The following is a 14926-nucleotide window of genomic DNA, read 5'->3' as shown; positions in this document are numbered from 1 at the left end:
AGATTCTGAAGTGGGACTTTTAGACAATGATGGGATCACGGGAGCTCTGAATCCATCATTCGATTAATCAATCAGTCCATTGATGGCTTAGTGGTGGTGATGTAGGCAAAGGAGGCATGGCTGGAGGAAACAGGTCACTGGGGCATGCCCTTGGGGACTATATCTGTCCCTGGTCCCCTCCTCTTACACTCTCTCACTGTCTCTCTCTCTGCTTTCTGGCTGCCATAAGGTGAAGATATTTCCTCTCCACCCTAATGTTTCTGCCTTGGTGTCTGCTGACCGTGAACTGAACTTTGAAACCATGATCCCAAATCAACCTCTTCTCCTCTAAGTTGTTCTCGTCGGGTGTTTTGGTCACAGTGATACACAACTGACTGATGTATTTGGTGAGTATTGTTTTATAATTTTCCTCTACATCTCTTGGAATTCAATCTGATATTTGTATAATCCCTCATGTCTTTAAAAATGTGAAGGTGGCATGTCGTTTTTCTTCCACTGACTTTAAACCTCCTACATGAAGTGTGAGATGAGTGTGGTGTAAACAGACTTCATTTTGCACCTCCGGGGAAGTGTGCACACCTCACTTTCAAGTCCCTTGTTTTCCCATTTAAACTGGATCGTCTGGAATAGCAAATGGTATCATAATTTTGTTTCCATCATCCACACGATTTATAAAACTGAAGAGGAGTCGACTCTCTTTTAGGTACCCATGTTCTCCTGGTCTTTCTTCCTTTCTGATCTTGCAGGATTCCTCATTTTGTCGTGGCCTTCCTGTGTGAAAACTTCCACTAGCCTTCTTCAGGGCGGCCTCCTGGTTGGCTCACCTTGCTGACTCGGTGGGACGCCCGTTCAGCTCGGGGAAGAAGCTACTCCGTCCAGGTGGCCCTGGGCTACGAGGCTGGGGTTGGGGATCCCGGGCCTGGGTCACTGTTTTAGTCAACATTTTTGCTGCTGTGACTTAAAGACCCAACCAGAACAATTGTAGAGGAGAAAAAAGTTATTTGAGGCTCCTTGTTTCCGAGGTCTTAGTCCATAGAAGGCCGGGCCATTCCTTGAGGCTCAAGGCCAGGCAGGACATCATGGCAGGAGAGGGTGGCAGAGGGAACAGCTAACATGGTGATCAGGAAGCGGAGAGGGAAGTCTCCACGCATTTGTTTATGTTTTATTTCATTTTTTAAAGTACTAGGTATTGAACCCAGGGGTGCTCCACATCCTTAGCCCTTTATGTGTATATATATATATATATATATATATATATTTTTTTTTTTTTTTTTTTTTTTTTTTTTTTTTTGAGGCAAGGTCTCACTAAGTGACCCCCCAAGTTGGCTCCAAACATGTGATCCTCCTGCCTCAGCCTCCAGGATGACATGAGTAGGTTCCACCACCTTTCTGTCTGGAAATAAATGGCTCTCTTTTAAGCCTCTTTAGCAGGTTTCTCTTTGTGTCTCATTAGCCAGACCTGTGCCACATGATTACCCTCAGGCCTCGGAAAGTCTAGAAAAGGACAGGGTCAGGTTCATTGCTACCCAGAGTCAAATGTGATTCAAAGTAGAAAGGAAGAAGCGTATAAGGCCCTTGAGTGGGCAACTACTCAGGTACTGCATACCTTTGCCTGTTTTTCTGCTGGGTCCTTTGCATTTTCCTTCTCCAGCATTTCTCTACATATTCAGATTCTAACATACTGTAAGTCCAGCATGTGAAGTCGTCTTCTCTAAGTGAAAGGTTTCTTTTTCGTTTTACTTGGTAACATTTTTTCAGTCAGTTTTTACGTGGTAGATCCAAAAACCAAACAGACAACTTTCCTTTGGTGGGGATTGCTTGTTTGTTTTTTTTCCCAGAAACCCGACATTTCACGTGATATGGAACTGATCCTCCAGAGAAGATGCATCCTTAATTCTTCAGGCCAGTTCTTGTCCCAGGACAGAGTTGTGAGTTTTTGCCATGTGGAGTCTCAAGGCCTGAGTGTAGTATAAACTCCTCTCCATGTGGCTCTGGGTTGATGTTCTAATGCCCAACGAAAGATATTTTTCTATCCAGATATTGATTGGAAGAAGCCTCTTGGTCATTACCCTGGCCACTGGTATGATTTTTTTTTTTTTTACTCTGTCTTAACAGAGTCTAAACTTTTCAAAATCCTCAATTTATGCCAAGATCTAAGCTCTTGGGCCCAAAGCCTCATTTCTTGTCTTTGACTATTTGAACTCTAACTTGATCTGATACCATTTTTTTCCCCTGCAAGATGCGATAGGCAGACGGTGCATGGAAACGCTCCAGATCTCCATTCAGTCTTTGTTTCTGACATTTTCTTTCCTGTGAGATAAAGTGTACATTTAAACACTTTTATTTTTGCTGAGTTCTATTCAGCATTCTCATATTTGAAATGGGAAAAGGGTTTCATATGTCTCTAGGCATCATGCTGATGGAGAGGAAGCCCCGTGAGTGTTTCAATGGCGGACCTGGCACCTGAACACGACTAAGGGATGTGGCCACACCACAACAAGGGATGATTTAATTTGGAGTCTCCAAATACTTTCCATAGTTGTACACAGAGATGATGTTTTTCTACTGAAATGAAAATTAATAGTGGCACAATGTTCAAGATTAAGCTTTAAATGTGATAACATTGTTCAACAAAGGTGATGAATTAAAATGAAAGGATGAAGGGAAGAATTTTTGCTCAGATGCCTTGATATTCCTCCTATGTTCCTTTTTTTTGGGGGGGGGCGGGTACCAGCAATTGAACTGGAAGTGTTCAACCACTGAGCTACATCCCCAGCCCTTTGCTTATTTTTAATTTTTTAAAATTCTAATTTGTTATGTATGACAGCAGAATACATCACAATTCATATTTCCCACATAGAGCACATTTTTTCATATCACTGGTTGTACACAAAGTAGAGTCACACCATTTGTCTTCATACATGTACTTAGGGTAATGATGTCCATCTCATTCCACCGTCTTTTCTACCCCCTGCCCCCTCCCTTCCCCTCCCACCCCTTTTCCCTATCTGGAGTTTGTCTAATCCTCCCATGCTCCACCTGCAGCAACCCCATTATGAATCAGCCTCCTTATATCATAGAAAATATTCGGCATGGGATTGGCTAACTTTACTTAGCATTATATTCTCCAATTCCATCCATTTACCTGCAAATGCCATGATTTTATTCTCTTTTAATGCTGAAGAATATTTGAATATATATATATATATATATATATATATATATATATTGCATTTTCTTTATCCATTCATCTACTAAAGGGCATCTGGGTTGGTTCCACAATTTAGCTACTGTGAATTCAATTTATCAACTATAAACATTGATGTGGCTGTGTCCCTGCAGTAAGCTGTTTTTAAGTCCTTTGGGTATAGATCGAGGAGTGGGATAGCTGGGTCAAATGGTGGTTCCATTCCCAGTTTTCCAAGGAATCTCCATTCTGCTTTCCAGATTGGCTGCACCAGTTTGCAGTCCCACCAGTAATGTACGAGTGTGCCTTTCCCCCCACATCCTCGCCAACACTTATTGTTGTTTGTATTCATAATAGCTGCCATTCTGACTGGAGTGAGATGAAATCTTAGAGTGGTTTTGATTTGCATTTCTCTAATTGCTAGAGATGTTGAACATTTTTTTCATATATTTGTTGATTGATTGTATATCATCTTCTGAGAAGTGCCTTTCAGTTCCTTGGCCCATTTTTGATTGGGTTATTTTTTTGGTGTTTATATTTTTTAGTTCTTTATATATCTTAGAGATTAGTGCTCTATCTTATGTGCGTGTGGTAAAAATTTGCTCCCAAAATGTAGGCTCTCTATGCACCTCACCGCTTGTTTCTTTTGCTGAGAAGAAGTTTTTTAGTTTGAATTCATTCCATTTATTGATTCTTGATTTTAATTCTTGTGCTTATTAAGGAAGTTGGAGCCTAATCCAGCATGATGGAGATTTGGGCCTACTTTTTCTTCCATTAGACATAGAGTCTCTGGTTTAATTTCTAGGTCCTGGATTCACTTTGAGTTGAGCTTTGTGCATGGTGAGAGATAGGGATTTACTTTTATTCTGTTGCATATCGATTTCCAGTTTTCACAGTACCATTTCTTAAAGAAGCTTTCTTTCCTCCAATGTATGTTTTTTCCAACGCTTTATTTTTGAAACAGCATTTTGCTAAGTTGTTTAGAGTCTCACTAAGTTGCTGAGGCTGGCTTTGAACTAACAATCCTCCTGCCTCAGCCTCCCCAGCTCCTGGGATTATAGTCATGTGCTGCTACACCCAGCTTTCCTCCTAGTTCTGCTACATACATCAGTAGCCTAGGCAAGGATGGGAGGAGGAAGGGACACCAGCTTGGAGACTGAATTACGTAGCTCTTACAAGAGGAGGGTTTAGATAAAAAACATTTGCTGAGGATCACGGAAAAGATTATATCAGATTAATATATTTGAGTTCTCTCGGTATTTTTTAAAGCAATAGGGAAGAGTTAAATCAAACATCAATTATCTACATTTCAAATATCTGTTTATACTGCAGGAGGAGTTCAAACAGACTCATTGAATGACCTGGATGCTTTGAATATAAATAGAAGAAATGACGTTGTGATTCCTCAGTATGAAGAAAAACAATTATCATCGCTACTAGCCTTGAATTAAGCATTCCTTTAGAGATGAATACATTCTTTGAAATAGAAGAATCTTCAGTGAATCATTTAATCCCCTCTCCACAAAGAGGCACTCTTTGCATAAATGATTTTGAGCATTCAGGCTATCTTCTGCAGTGCTGTTGCCTCCAAGAAATCCTTCCTGCATTGATGTATCTGGTTCTAAATTCATACCAGGGAAAAACAGTAAGAAAGAGCCACTCATTTTTCTTGGGTATTCCTGTCTGGAAAATTTGAATGAAGGTGCCCTGTTTCTCACCTGCCTTTCTCTTTTATTTTCTTGGGCTAAACACACTAGTGCTAGTAAATGCTCTTCCAAAAATTGGATTGTGGTACTTGTCAATTTCTATGGTGAAATACTTGTTACCATGGCTCCAGAAATAACCCTGACATCAGTGAATATGGAGTTGGGAAGAGATCTGTAGTGTCACACCAGTCTATAGGATTTATACTACACAGATACAACAGACATAAATAATTTCAAGAACACAGGCAACAGTAAAATGTACTAAAATAACTAGAAAGTGATGAGTTTTGAGCACTTATTACCATTCTTGATAAAGTATCATATTTAATTATCATTCTGCAAAAGTTATTTTTAATGATGCCTTTGTTTGACAACAGATGACTTTGTCAAGAGCCTTTTTGTTAAAGTCTATGATATTTATTTGAATCTGGGTGGATGCCAACTGCTTTCCCTTCATTGTCAGCAGTGGACACCCTCAGCTTCCTATGTTTCTGTCTCTTCTTCTTGGTCCCCACTCCCTGAATACACTTTTAAACTAGAGTTCAGCCTCTTTAACTTGTTCCTTGTTTAGTTCTTTACCAAAATATATTGTTACAAAAGGTTTCCTGCAAATCCCCACCGACATGTAGTAGTAAACAGAGGAAGATAGTGTTATTAGGACCTCACAATCCATACAATAAACTATGCAAACAGAACAAAGGACAGCAGACACACAGAAGGCTTTTCACAGAATCCAACGTGCCTTCGCGGTAAAACTTCTTAACCAACTAGGAATGGAAGGGAGCCAAATAATGGGCATCTATAAAAAGTCTATAGCTAATGTCATACCTAAGAAGGAATGATTTCTCCCTAAGATCAGGAACAAGATAAGGATGCCCACCTCCAACTGCTTTTATTTAACATTGCACTGGAAGCAACTAGAGAATAAAGAAACCAAGAAAGAAAAGAAGAGGAAGGGGAGGAGGAATATTCAGATTAGAAAAGAAATAAATTATGTCTATTCACAAATGACATAGCTTATACCTATATGCAAAATCCTAATCAATCTACTAAAAACTATTAGAAGTAAAAATGAGTTGATCAAGGTTGCAGAGTGAAAGATTAATATACAGACATTTTATATATATATACACAACCAGGGATTGAACCCAGGGGCACTCAACCACTGAGCCACATCCCCAGCCCTTTTGTGTATTTTATTTAGAGACCAGGTCTTGCTGAGTGGCTAAGTGCCTCACTAAATTGCTGAGGCTGGCTTTGAACTCATGATCCTCCTACCTGAGCCTCCCAGGTCACTGGGATTACAGGCATATGTCTATACATTTTCAGTGACCATTCTGAAAATAAAATTGAGAAAACAATTCTAGATGTAATAGTGGAACTAATTCTCTGCTGCTGCTGGCGGCTGGGGTCTGTGTAAGATGCAGGCATCTGCAGCTGAGAAAGCCCATCACAGTGTTAGCAGGTGATCCAGGCAGGGGATGCTGTGAGGGTTGCAGCCAGCAAAGCCCAGTTCTTCTCGAGGGCTGTTGAGTGGGGGGTTGTACTCTTAATGGCAGGTTATGCCCACCCACCCCCAGTGTTGCAGCAGACCCCAGGAGCCCACTGCCAATTTCTTCTGTCTGGGTTCCACAAAGAAGAGTGAGTGCAGAAGACTAGGCTTGTTCACGTGGAAGAAAAGAGACAGCTCTCTCCTAGGGTGGAGGGAGTCTTATAAAGGTCGCCACTTAAGTGCGCTGGTCTATACAGCTCCTGGGTCAATTTTATTGGTCTAAATGTATGCTATTTAGGGTTTGGGAAAATACCAGTGGGTTTTAGTCAGCTTTTTCATGTTGTGACTAGAGGACCCACCAGCACAATTATGGAGGAGGAAGAGTTTATGGGCGGGCTCACGGTTTCAGAGGTCTTAGTCCATAGAGGGCTGGCTGCATTTCTCAGGGCTTGAGAAGAGACAGAACGTCGTGGCGGCATGTGTGGGGAGGGGAAGCAGCTCACATCCTGGTGATCAAGAAGGGGGGAGACTCCACTCTCCATTACAAATATATACACCCAAATCGCACCCCATGCCCCCTCCTCCAGCCACACTCTACCCCTTCAGTTACCACTCAGTTCACCCCTATCAGGGGATTGAATCACTGGTTGGGTTAAGACTCTTACAGTCCAGTCATTTCTCCTCGGAACCTTCTTGAATTATCTCACAGGTAAGCGTCCGGGGACACCTCACATCCAAACCACAGCCCAGTGCTGTTGGTCAGCCTTGCGGTCTCCATTGGGTCTGTCCAGCTCTGTTTTCCCATTCTCATTGGGAAGGAGGAGGTTGAGATCCGCAGATTGTGGATACTGAGGGGTTCAGGGCTGTGGCGCTGGGTGGAGTGGATCTGGCTGCCATAGTGTGACAGGTCCATGAACCCTGGCCCTCCTCGGCCTTAGCTTGTGCTGACAGGGTACGTTCTGCATTGCCACCGGCCCAAGCTCGAAGCCTGTGCTCCAACCTGACCAGTCCACCGCTCTGCAGCCCCAGGACAAGGGCTTGGCTTCAATAGCATCAAAAAGAATAAAATATTTAGATATAAATTTAATAAGAGGAATTCAAGGCTTAAACATTGAGAACTATGGGATATTAAAAGAAACCAGTGAAGAAGATAGAAATAAGTGTAAAGACATCACTGTCCTGAACTTATTATCGGTAGATGGCCTTATTTTTATACCATTTTGATAATAACCATACTTAGAAGATTCAACATGATTTCCATCAAAATCTGGGTTTTACAGAAATTGACAAAATTCATATGGAAATGCAAGGGATCTAGAATAGTCAAAACAATGTTGAAAAAGAGCAAAGTTAGAGGATTCATACTTTTTAACTGCAAATAAACTTACCACAAATGTGTGATAACCAAGACTGTGTTATACAGGCATAAGGATAAACTTAGAGATCAATGGAGAGTCCAGAGGTAAAGTCTCACATTCACAGTCAACTCCTTTTCAACAGGGTACCAAGATGACTCAATGGGGAAAGAAGAGGTTTTGTTTGTTTGTTTTAACAAATGACATTGGAACAACTGGAAAACCACATGCAACAGAATGAAGCGGATCTCTATATTACACCGTTCTCAAACATTAATTAAAAATGGATCATAAACACTCAAACATAAGGGCTGACACCACAAAACCTTTACAAGAAAACCTAGGAGTAGATCTTCATGACCTTGGATTTTAGCAATGGCTTCCTACATAGAACACCAAAACCCAAGCAACAAATGAAAACATAGATAAATTTGTCTGAATCAAAATGCAGAACTTTCGTGCTGCAAAGACTACTATAAAGAAAGCAGAAGTGGAATTTACAGAATGGGAAAAGACATTTGCAAACTATGCATCTGAGAAGGGACTGTATCCAGAATATGTAAAGAACTCTTAAAACCCAATAACAAAAAGACACCCCTCTGTTCAAAAAGTCAAATGACTCCAGTAGACATTTCTCCAAAGAAAATGCACAAATGTTCAATAAGCACATTCGAAAACGATTCCCTAGGGACCAGGGAAACGCAGATCTACACCACACTGAAATACAACTTCCTACTTACTAAGGCGAACATCATCAAAAAGACAGTGAATAACAGTGCAGATGAGGTGGAGGGATGCTGAGACAATGTAGACATGTGTTTTCAAGTCTTTAGGGAACAAATATACAAGTAGAATTGCTGGGACACGTAGTTGACACTCTGAATGTCCCAGCAGTTCACCTTCTAGGTTTATACTCAAGAGAATTGAAAACATGTGTCTGAACAAAAACTTGTTCAGGGATGTTCCTAGCAGCATTATTCATGATAGTTAACCTGTGAGAACAACTGACTGTCCGTCAACTGATAAATGGATAGATAAACTGTGGCGTATCCTTACAATGGAACATTCTCAGCCCTAGAAAAAAGGAACAAAATGTGAAAAATATGCTGAATTTAAAAGGCCAGTCATAAAAGCTGGCGTATTATGTGATTCTGAGTATATGGAATATTCAGGATGGGCAAATTGATACAGATAGAAAGGTTAGAGGTTGCTTAGGGCAGGACGCTGGTTGTGGGGGGGTAATGGAGGGTGACTGCTCATGGGTGCATGGTTTTTCTGGGTGCAGGGAGATAAAAATGTTCCAATTAGATTAAAGTAGATTAGATTTTGGTGATGGCTGCACAATCCTGTCCACATCTGAGAAAACATTGTGTAGTATACTTCAAATGAGTAAATCACGTAAGATTGAGTTGCACCTTAAAGCTATTTTTTAAAAAATCATGGACATCCCAGAATCCTAACCAGAGTCTCAAGTCCACTGATTTGGGTGTGAAACTACGGCCTTCCTTGTTGGATGTTTGCTGAGACTTGGATGGTCTCCTACGCAGCCCTTCCAAGTGTCCCCAGTGTCAAGTGACATTTGGTACCTCTTAGCCCTCCATATTGGGTGGGGTTGGGATTCTCTGATACCTCATTGAGGGATTGTCCTCAAACTGGAGAGGGTCCTCGCTGCAGTGCACCCACTGGACCACTTGAGAGGCTGATGGTACTGTCTAGGTAGATGGTGTCTTCCTGGAGCTTCAGAGGACAGTCTTACCCTAACATGAAAACAAGCACAAACCAAATCAGCAGGAGGCAAACTCACCATGCACATAAATGCAGGAATGGATGACTAGGAGGCAGCAAGCTACTTCCACCCAACCCTAACAATCTGCTTGTTTCCGACTGTCGTGGGAGATATTTCAGTGGCAAAGTCCGAAAAAGTTCCATCTACGACATCTTCACAGAGCAACTAACTCCCCACATGAGCAAGTTATACAGTGACAGCATGCATTAGTTGTCTTTGAAAACTTCTATAAAGTCGCCACAAAGTACTTTCAGTGAGTAAAACAGAAATTTCTTTTGTGTGTCATTTAACCATCATTTAAAGAATGTCTGTTCATGGTGAAGTGTTTGACTTTCCAATATTTAATTAAATTTCATTTCATGGTTTACAGCATTCCTTGATTTGACTTCTTTATGCAAAAACCACCAGGCCCATTTTTGCTTTCTAACCAAGTGTAACTGTGCAAATGTTTTGAGTAAATGATAAACTAAACAGTTTTGCCAGGAGCAGCATTTCCACAAGATGTGATACCACTGAATTATCCAAGCAAAGTGGAAGGGTGCCAGTTGCTAGCAGATGTAGGGAAACTGATAGAAGCTTCTAAACGTGGCTATTATCAAGCAATCAAAATAATTTTTTTTTAAAAGAAGAGACAACAGCAGAAATCCTTAAAAACTTAAAAATGGTAGACATTGTCACCAGTAGCAGTGGCCGGTTTGTTTCGTATGTCTCATCTAAGTTTTTTGGCATGAGGGTAGTACTCAAATTATGTGCTCCAAAACTTGGTTCCTAAAGTTGTTTCTTTCCATTTGTAATTCACTTTCCTGGAGAAAAAGTGTTTCACTTGGTGTCTCAGGACAGCCCGTGAGCAACTTCTCAGTTCATCATGTAATTAAAACACTACATTTGCAACAGAAAGTGTAGAAAACAAAACTGCAGCAATATTGGTAATTAAAACAGGAAAACAATAAAAATGAGAGAGAGAAAAAAGATCCCCTTATCTCTAAAGCTGTTCCTGTGAAACTCACGTGCATTTAGAGAAAAGGAAAATGAGAAGGCATTTGGAATTTTTTGTTGTTGTTTATAAACATTTGGAATTTTATTTTTTTAAAAAACTCACAACCACAAACCTTGTTACAGTTGGTGGCCCTCTTGGATCTGCGCAATGACACGGAGCATGTTCGCAGGGGTTACCATTATTAGATCTTAAACAACCATCATTAAAAGAAGAAGAAGAAGAAAAGGCACACCACCATTTGATTTGTTTTTGTTTTCGTTTTTGGGGGGGATTGAACTCAGGGCACTCGACCACTGAGCCCCATCCCCGGCCTTATTTTGTATTTTATTTACAGACAGGGCCTCACGGAGTTGCTTAGCGCCTCACTGTTGCTGAGGCTGGCTTTGAACTCACGTCCCTCCTGCCTCAGCCTCCTGAGCCGCTGAGACGACGGGTGTGCCACTCCAGGCCATCTGACTTGTTCTAATGTCTCTTCACAAACGGCGAAAAGTACTGCAGTGCAGAAAAGGAATGATCAGAATGTTGTGGCCAGCATTATCAATATAGAATTATAAACTGAAAACATTTTTCGGTTTCAAAATTAACTCTGTAGTCACTGGCACTCTGTGGGGGCTGCTGTAATGGCACCCGGCTGGCTTCCTGATGGTGCTGACCTTCCTCTAGTCCCCAGGTCCTACCTGTCCTCCTTTTCTTCCTTCCATCTGTCAGCCTCGCCTTTCTCTGCCAAAGTCACCTTGGCCCATGCAAAGGCCACCATGGAAGCCCTGTGTCCTCCCATAGCACCTCTGAGCATGCCACCCGGTCCTCCACCCTCCGTGAGGTCCCTCTTCCTCCCGGCCTTCCTCTCTGCCTTCCCGAGGGTGCCCTCAGGCTGGGGCTCTCACTGCGGCTGCATTTGTTGTGCGGGTGAAGTTCTGGGGTCCACAGCCCCAGGGTCACTGCCAGCCTCAGGCCTGGTGCTGGGCATCACCTCCTCCCTCAGAAACCCCGGCCCTCTTGAGCCAAGCCTCCATGGAATGGTGGCATCCATCTGTCCCGGGGTGGCGTGCCACTTTGCATGTGGCTCATCAGAGGCCTCTTCTGAGCCAGTGAGACTCAGCGTCCTCCCTTGAAGACCTTCTCCACTGAACCATGGGATGGCGCCCTGGGCAGTCTCTGGGTCTTCCTAGGACACTGTGGCATGGCCTTTGGCACCCTGGGCAGTCTCTGGGTCTTCCTAGGACACTGTGGCATGGCCTTTGGCACCCTGGGCAGTCTCTGGGTCTTCCTAGGACACTGTGGCATGGCCTTTGGGTTTTCCTGTTTCCTCGTCCAGGAAAACCCTGTTCCTGGTGGATGTGCATCGTGGGCTGCCCAGTTCTCTTGTCCATCTTGACAACCCCACACTGCTTAAAGAACTCTGCCACACCGTGGTGGAGAGTCGCGCTGTCATTTGATCCTGGCACTGAAGCTGCATGGTAGGGAGGGTCATCATCAAGATCCAGCCCTTCACCCAGGGGCCCACTAGGCTTCCTGAAGCTTCTCCTCCCACTGCACCCTCCTCCCCTCCCACCCGAGCTCAGGCCTCCATGATCAAGTCCACACTTCCCCGCCCTGTTTCCTGGGCCATTCATGCTCCAGTTCTCTCCGGATCAGGAAAACCTCCCAGAGCCCTGCCCATAAACACCCAGGCTACTGGGAGGACTGTGGGAATGAGCTCCCCTGCCCATAGCTGCTGCCCTGTTGAGGTACTGACTTGGAGCCAGGTTGTGGGATCCAGTGGGCGTGGGGGATAATTAGTAGGAAGCTGTACCCATTGACCAGAGCCACTCTGCCGTCCATAGCTGCTCAGTGCTCATGTGCTCTGCTGCGAGTACTCCTCTGATCATGGCTGTAGACGACAGGGTGGAGGTGCAGGGTCTGGCTGCATGGGGAAGCTCCCAGCAACCTGGAGATAACCGTAGTTACTTTGTCTTATCCTTGAGCTGGTTATAACCCCCTGGGCTAGACTGAGGTTGACTGGTCTCCAAGGGCTTGTTACCATCCTGCAGTCTTGTAGGTGTGGTGCTTGCCTGTTAGAGGCCGGGTGAGCAGGCTGAGTGCCATCTGCAGACTGAGTTGCATAGGAGGCCTGAGTGGTGGTGACTGTGGCCGCGGTAAGGTCATAAGACCTGTGCTGTATGTACCCCTGGGCAGGCTGGCTGCCTGCCTGGGGGGGGGGGGCAGTTGGCGTAGTGTAACCAGTGGGGAGCTGTCCATAAGAAGTTGATATGCAGACTGCCCATAAGTGTCAGTGGACTGAGCCTGGGTATGGCTGACACCAGTAGCTGTCCATGAGAGCCACAGTTCTTTGTCCATATGCCTCAGTGACCTGTGCGTATCCTTGAGTTGACTGAGGGTGTCAGCACTGTGCTCTGCTGGGTTGTAACTCAGTTGGAGGTACTAGACACCATTTTTTCTCCTTCCTCCTCCTGCATGTGAGCATTTTGCAGAAATTCTGAAGCAAAGCTACTAGCATCTATCTCCAATCTGACCCTGCCTTGGTTTGGGTTTTCCCTAAAGCCAGCTTGTGGCAAAATTGGGGATCCCAGGAAGCACAGCGAGGTGGGGAGACAGGAAAGTCATTGCGAGGTCTGTCAGGGAGTAGTTACTGCTGTGGGTAAAGGGCTCAGTCCCACTGGCACCATCTGGCAGACTGCAGGATACACCTCGGGGGAGTCCCTCCGGGGATGAGAGAGCCGGGGCGTTGATCCCCTGATCCCCTTTCCTTACTGGTTAGGGTTACTCTGTGGGTGCTACCTGCATGGTCCTGTCAGCTGGCCCTGCACACAGGATGAGAACATTGCAGCCGCTGAACCCAGCTCCAAGATGGAAGGATGCAGAGTGTCATCAGGGTAAACCATGTGCAGGGGGTCTCTGGTACTGGCTTGATGCTGACAGCAGACCTCTAAAATGGATGGGAATTTAAAAAAATTAATAGACTTTATTTTTTAGTTTGATTGTAGAGAGAGTTCCCATAAACCCTCTAACTTCTTTCCCTCAACCCCACCATTTTTCTATTAATATCTTGCATTAGTGTTATTAGAGTCATCAGTATCAATGGAACAATATCATACTGATTAGCTGAAGCCCGTAGTGTACGGTAGGCTCTCTCTGGATTTTGACAAATGTATCCACGATCACAGAGCAGTTTCATGGCCCTAAAAGTCCCCTGCTTCACCTGTCCCTTCTCCTTCCCCCTGAACTGCTGACAACTACTGAACTTTTTACTACTTCCCTAGTTTCACCTTCTCCAGACCGCCTTATATTTGAAGTTATGCACTTTTCACACTGGATTCTTTTACTTAGGAATACCACGACTTGCTGTCTCATTTCTTTTTATTGTTGAATAATATTCCAGTACCCACAAAGCTGAGGCTGCCGAAAACCAAACCCCGAATCTCAACCTGCAAGTGGCTAGATGACAGTGCAGACTGGATCCCAGCCTGGCAAGGTGCTCGTGTTAGAGTGAGGGACTCTCTCCCAGCCTGCTCCCGTGGTTTCCCTGGCATCTCCTAGGGCCATGTGGCAGAGAAAGAAAAGACTCAGGCCTGGCCTGCCGACCACCTAGAAATATGGAGAGTGGCTGTGTTACAGCTTCTTTCTTGGACACTGTGAAGGGAAGTTCACAGTGGACAGAATTTTGAGCAAAGACCCTACTTGTTCATCTCACTTAAGAAGGGAACTGACCAGACACAGGACTGTATAGTGATTCATGAGCTCTAACCACTGGTTTTGTTGGATGGTCAAGTATTTGAAAGGAACAGGGTTGGGAAACGGGTGAGAATAAAGTCTAGGGAAAAGGTATGTGGATGGTTTTCTCAGAATGGGCGAAGAGTGAGGATCTGAGTGTCCCGTGTGAATGCTCACCCATGATGACCTCAGCAGAAGAGGACTTTAATAATCAAGTGGACAGGATGACATATTCTGTGGCTACCAGTTGGCCTCTTTCCCCTGCTGCCCATGATCAAAATAGCCATGGTGGTAGGGGTAGAAATCGTGCATCAGCTAAGTGACATGACTGCCACTCATGAAGGCTGACGTGGCTACAGCCATCTCTGAAGACTTGACCTTCCAGCTACAGCCACCAGCTCTGAGACCCAGATATGGCGCTAACCTCAAGGTGACCATCCAGCTACTTGGTGATGGGTTGATCACAATGGGCCCCTCCCTCAGGGAAGGGACTCTGACCTTTTGGAATAGACACTCTGGATGCAGACACGCCTGCCCTGCACAGAATGCTTCTGCCCAAACTGCTGTCCAGAGACTTCCAGAATGACCTGCCTGCTTTGTGATATTCCACAGAGCGTTGCTCCTGATCAAGGAACTCCCTCTGCAGCAAGAGAAATGCGGCCACCGGCCCTGCCCAGGGAATCAGGAGGCTC

The 14926-nt window shown here is 44.2% G+C and overlaps 1 pseudogene; it reads right to left on the bottom strand.

The window, feature by feature from the left end:
• Nucleotides 1-12194: 12194 nt before the first annotated feature.
• LOC113199011 (RNA-binding protein EWS pseudogene) lies at nt 12195-13307 on the bottom strand (annotated as a pseudogene).
• Nucleotides 13308-14926: the final 1619 nt, after the last annotated feature.

Source organism: Urocitellus parryii, chromosome 13 (genome assembly GCF_045843805.1).
Source record: "Urocitellus parryii isolate mUroPar1 chromosome 13, mUroPar1.hap1, whole genome shotgun sequence".
In the NCBI taxonomy this organism is placed as follows: domain Eukaryota; kingdom Metazoa; phylum Chordata; class Mammalia; order Rodentia; family Sciuridae; genus Urocitellus; species Urocitellus parryii.
This window is presented reverse-complemented; position numbering and strand designations above follow the sequence as displayed.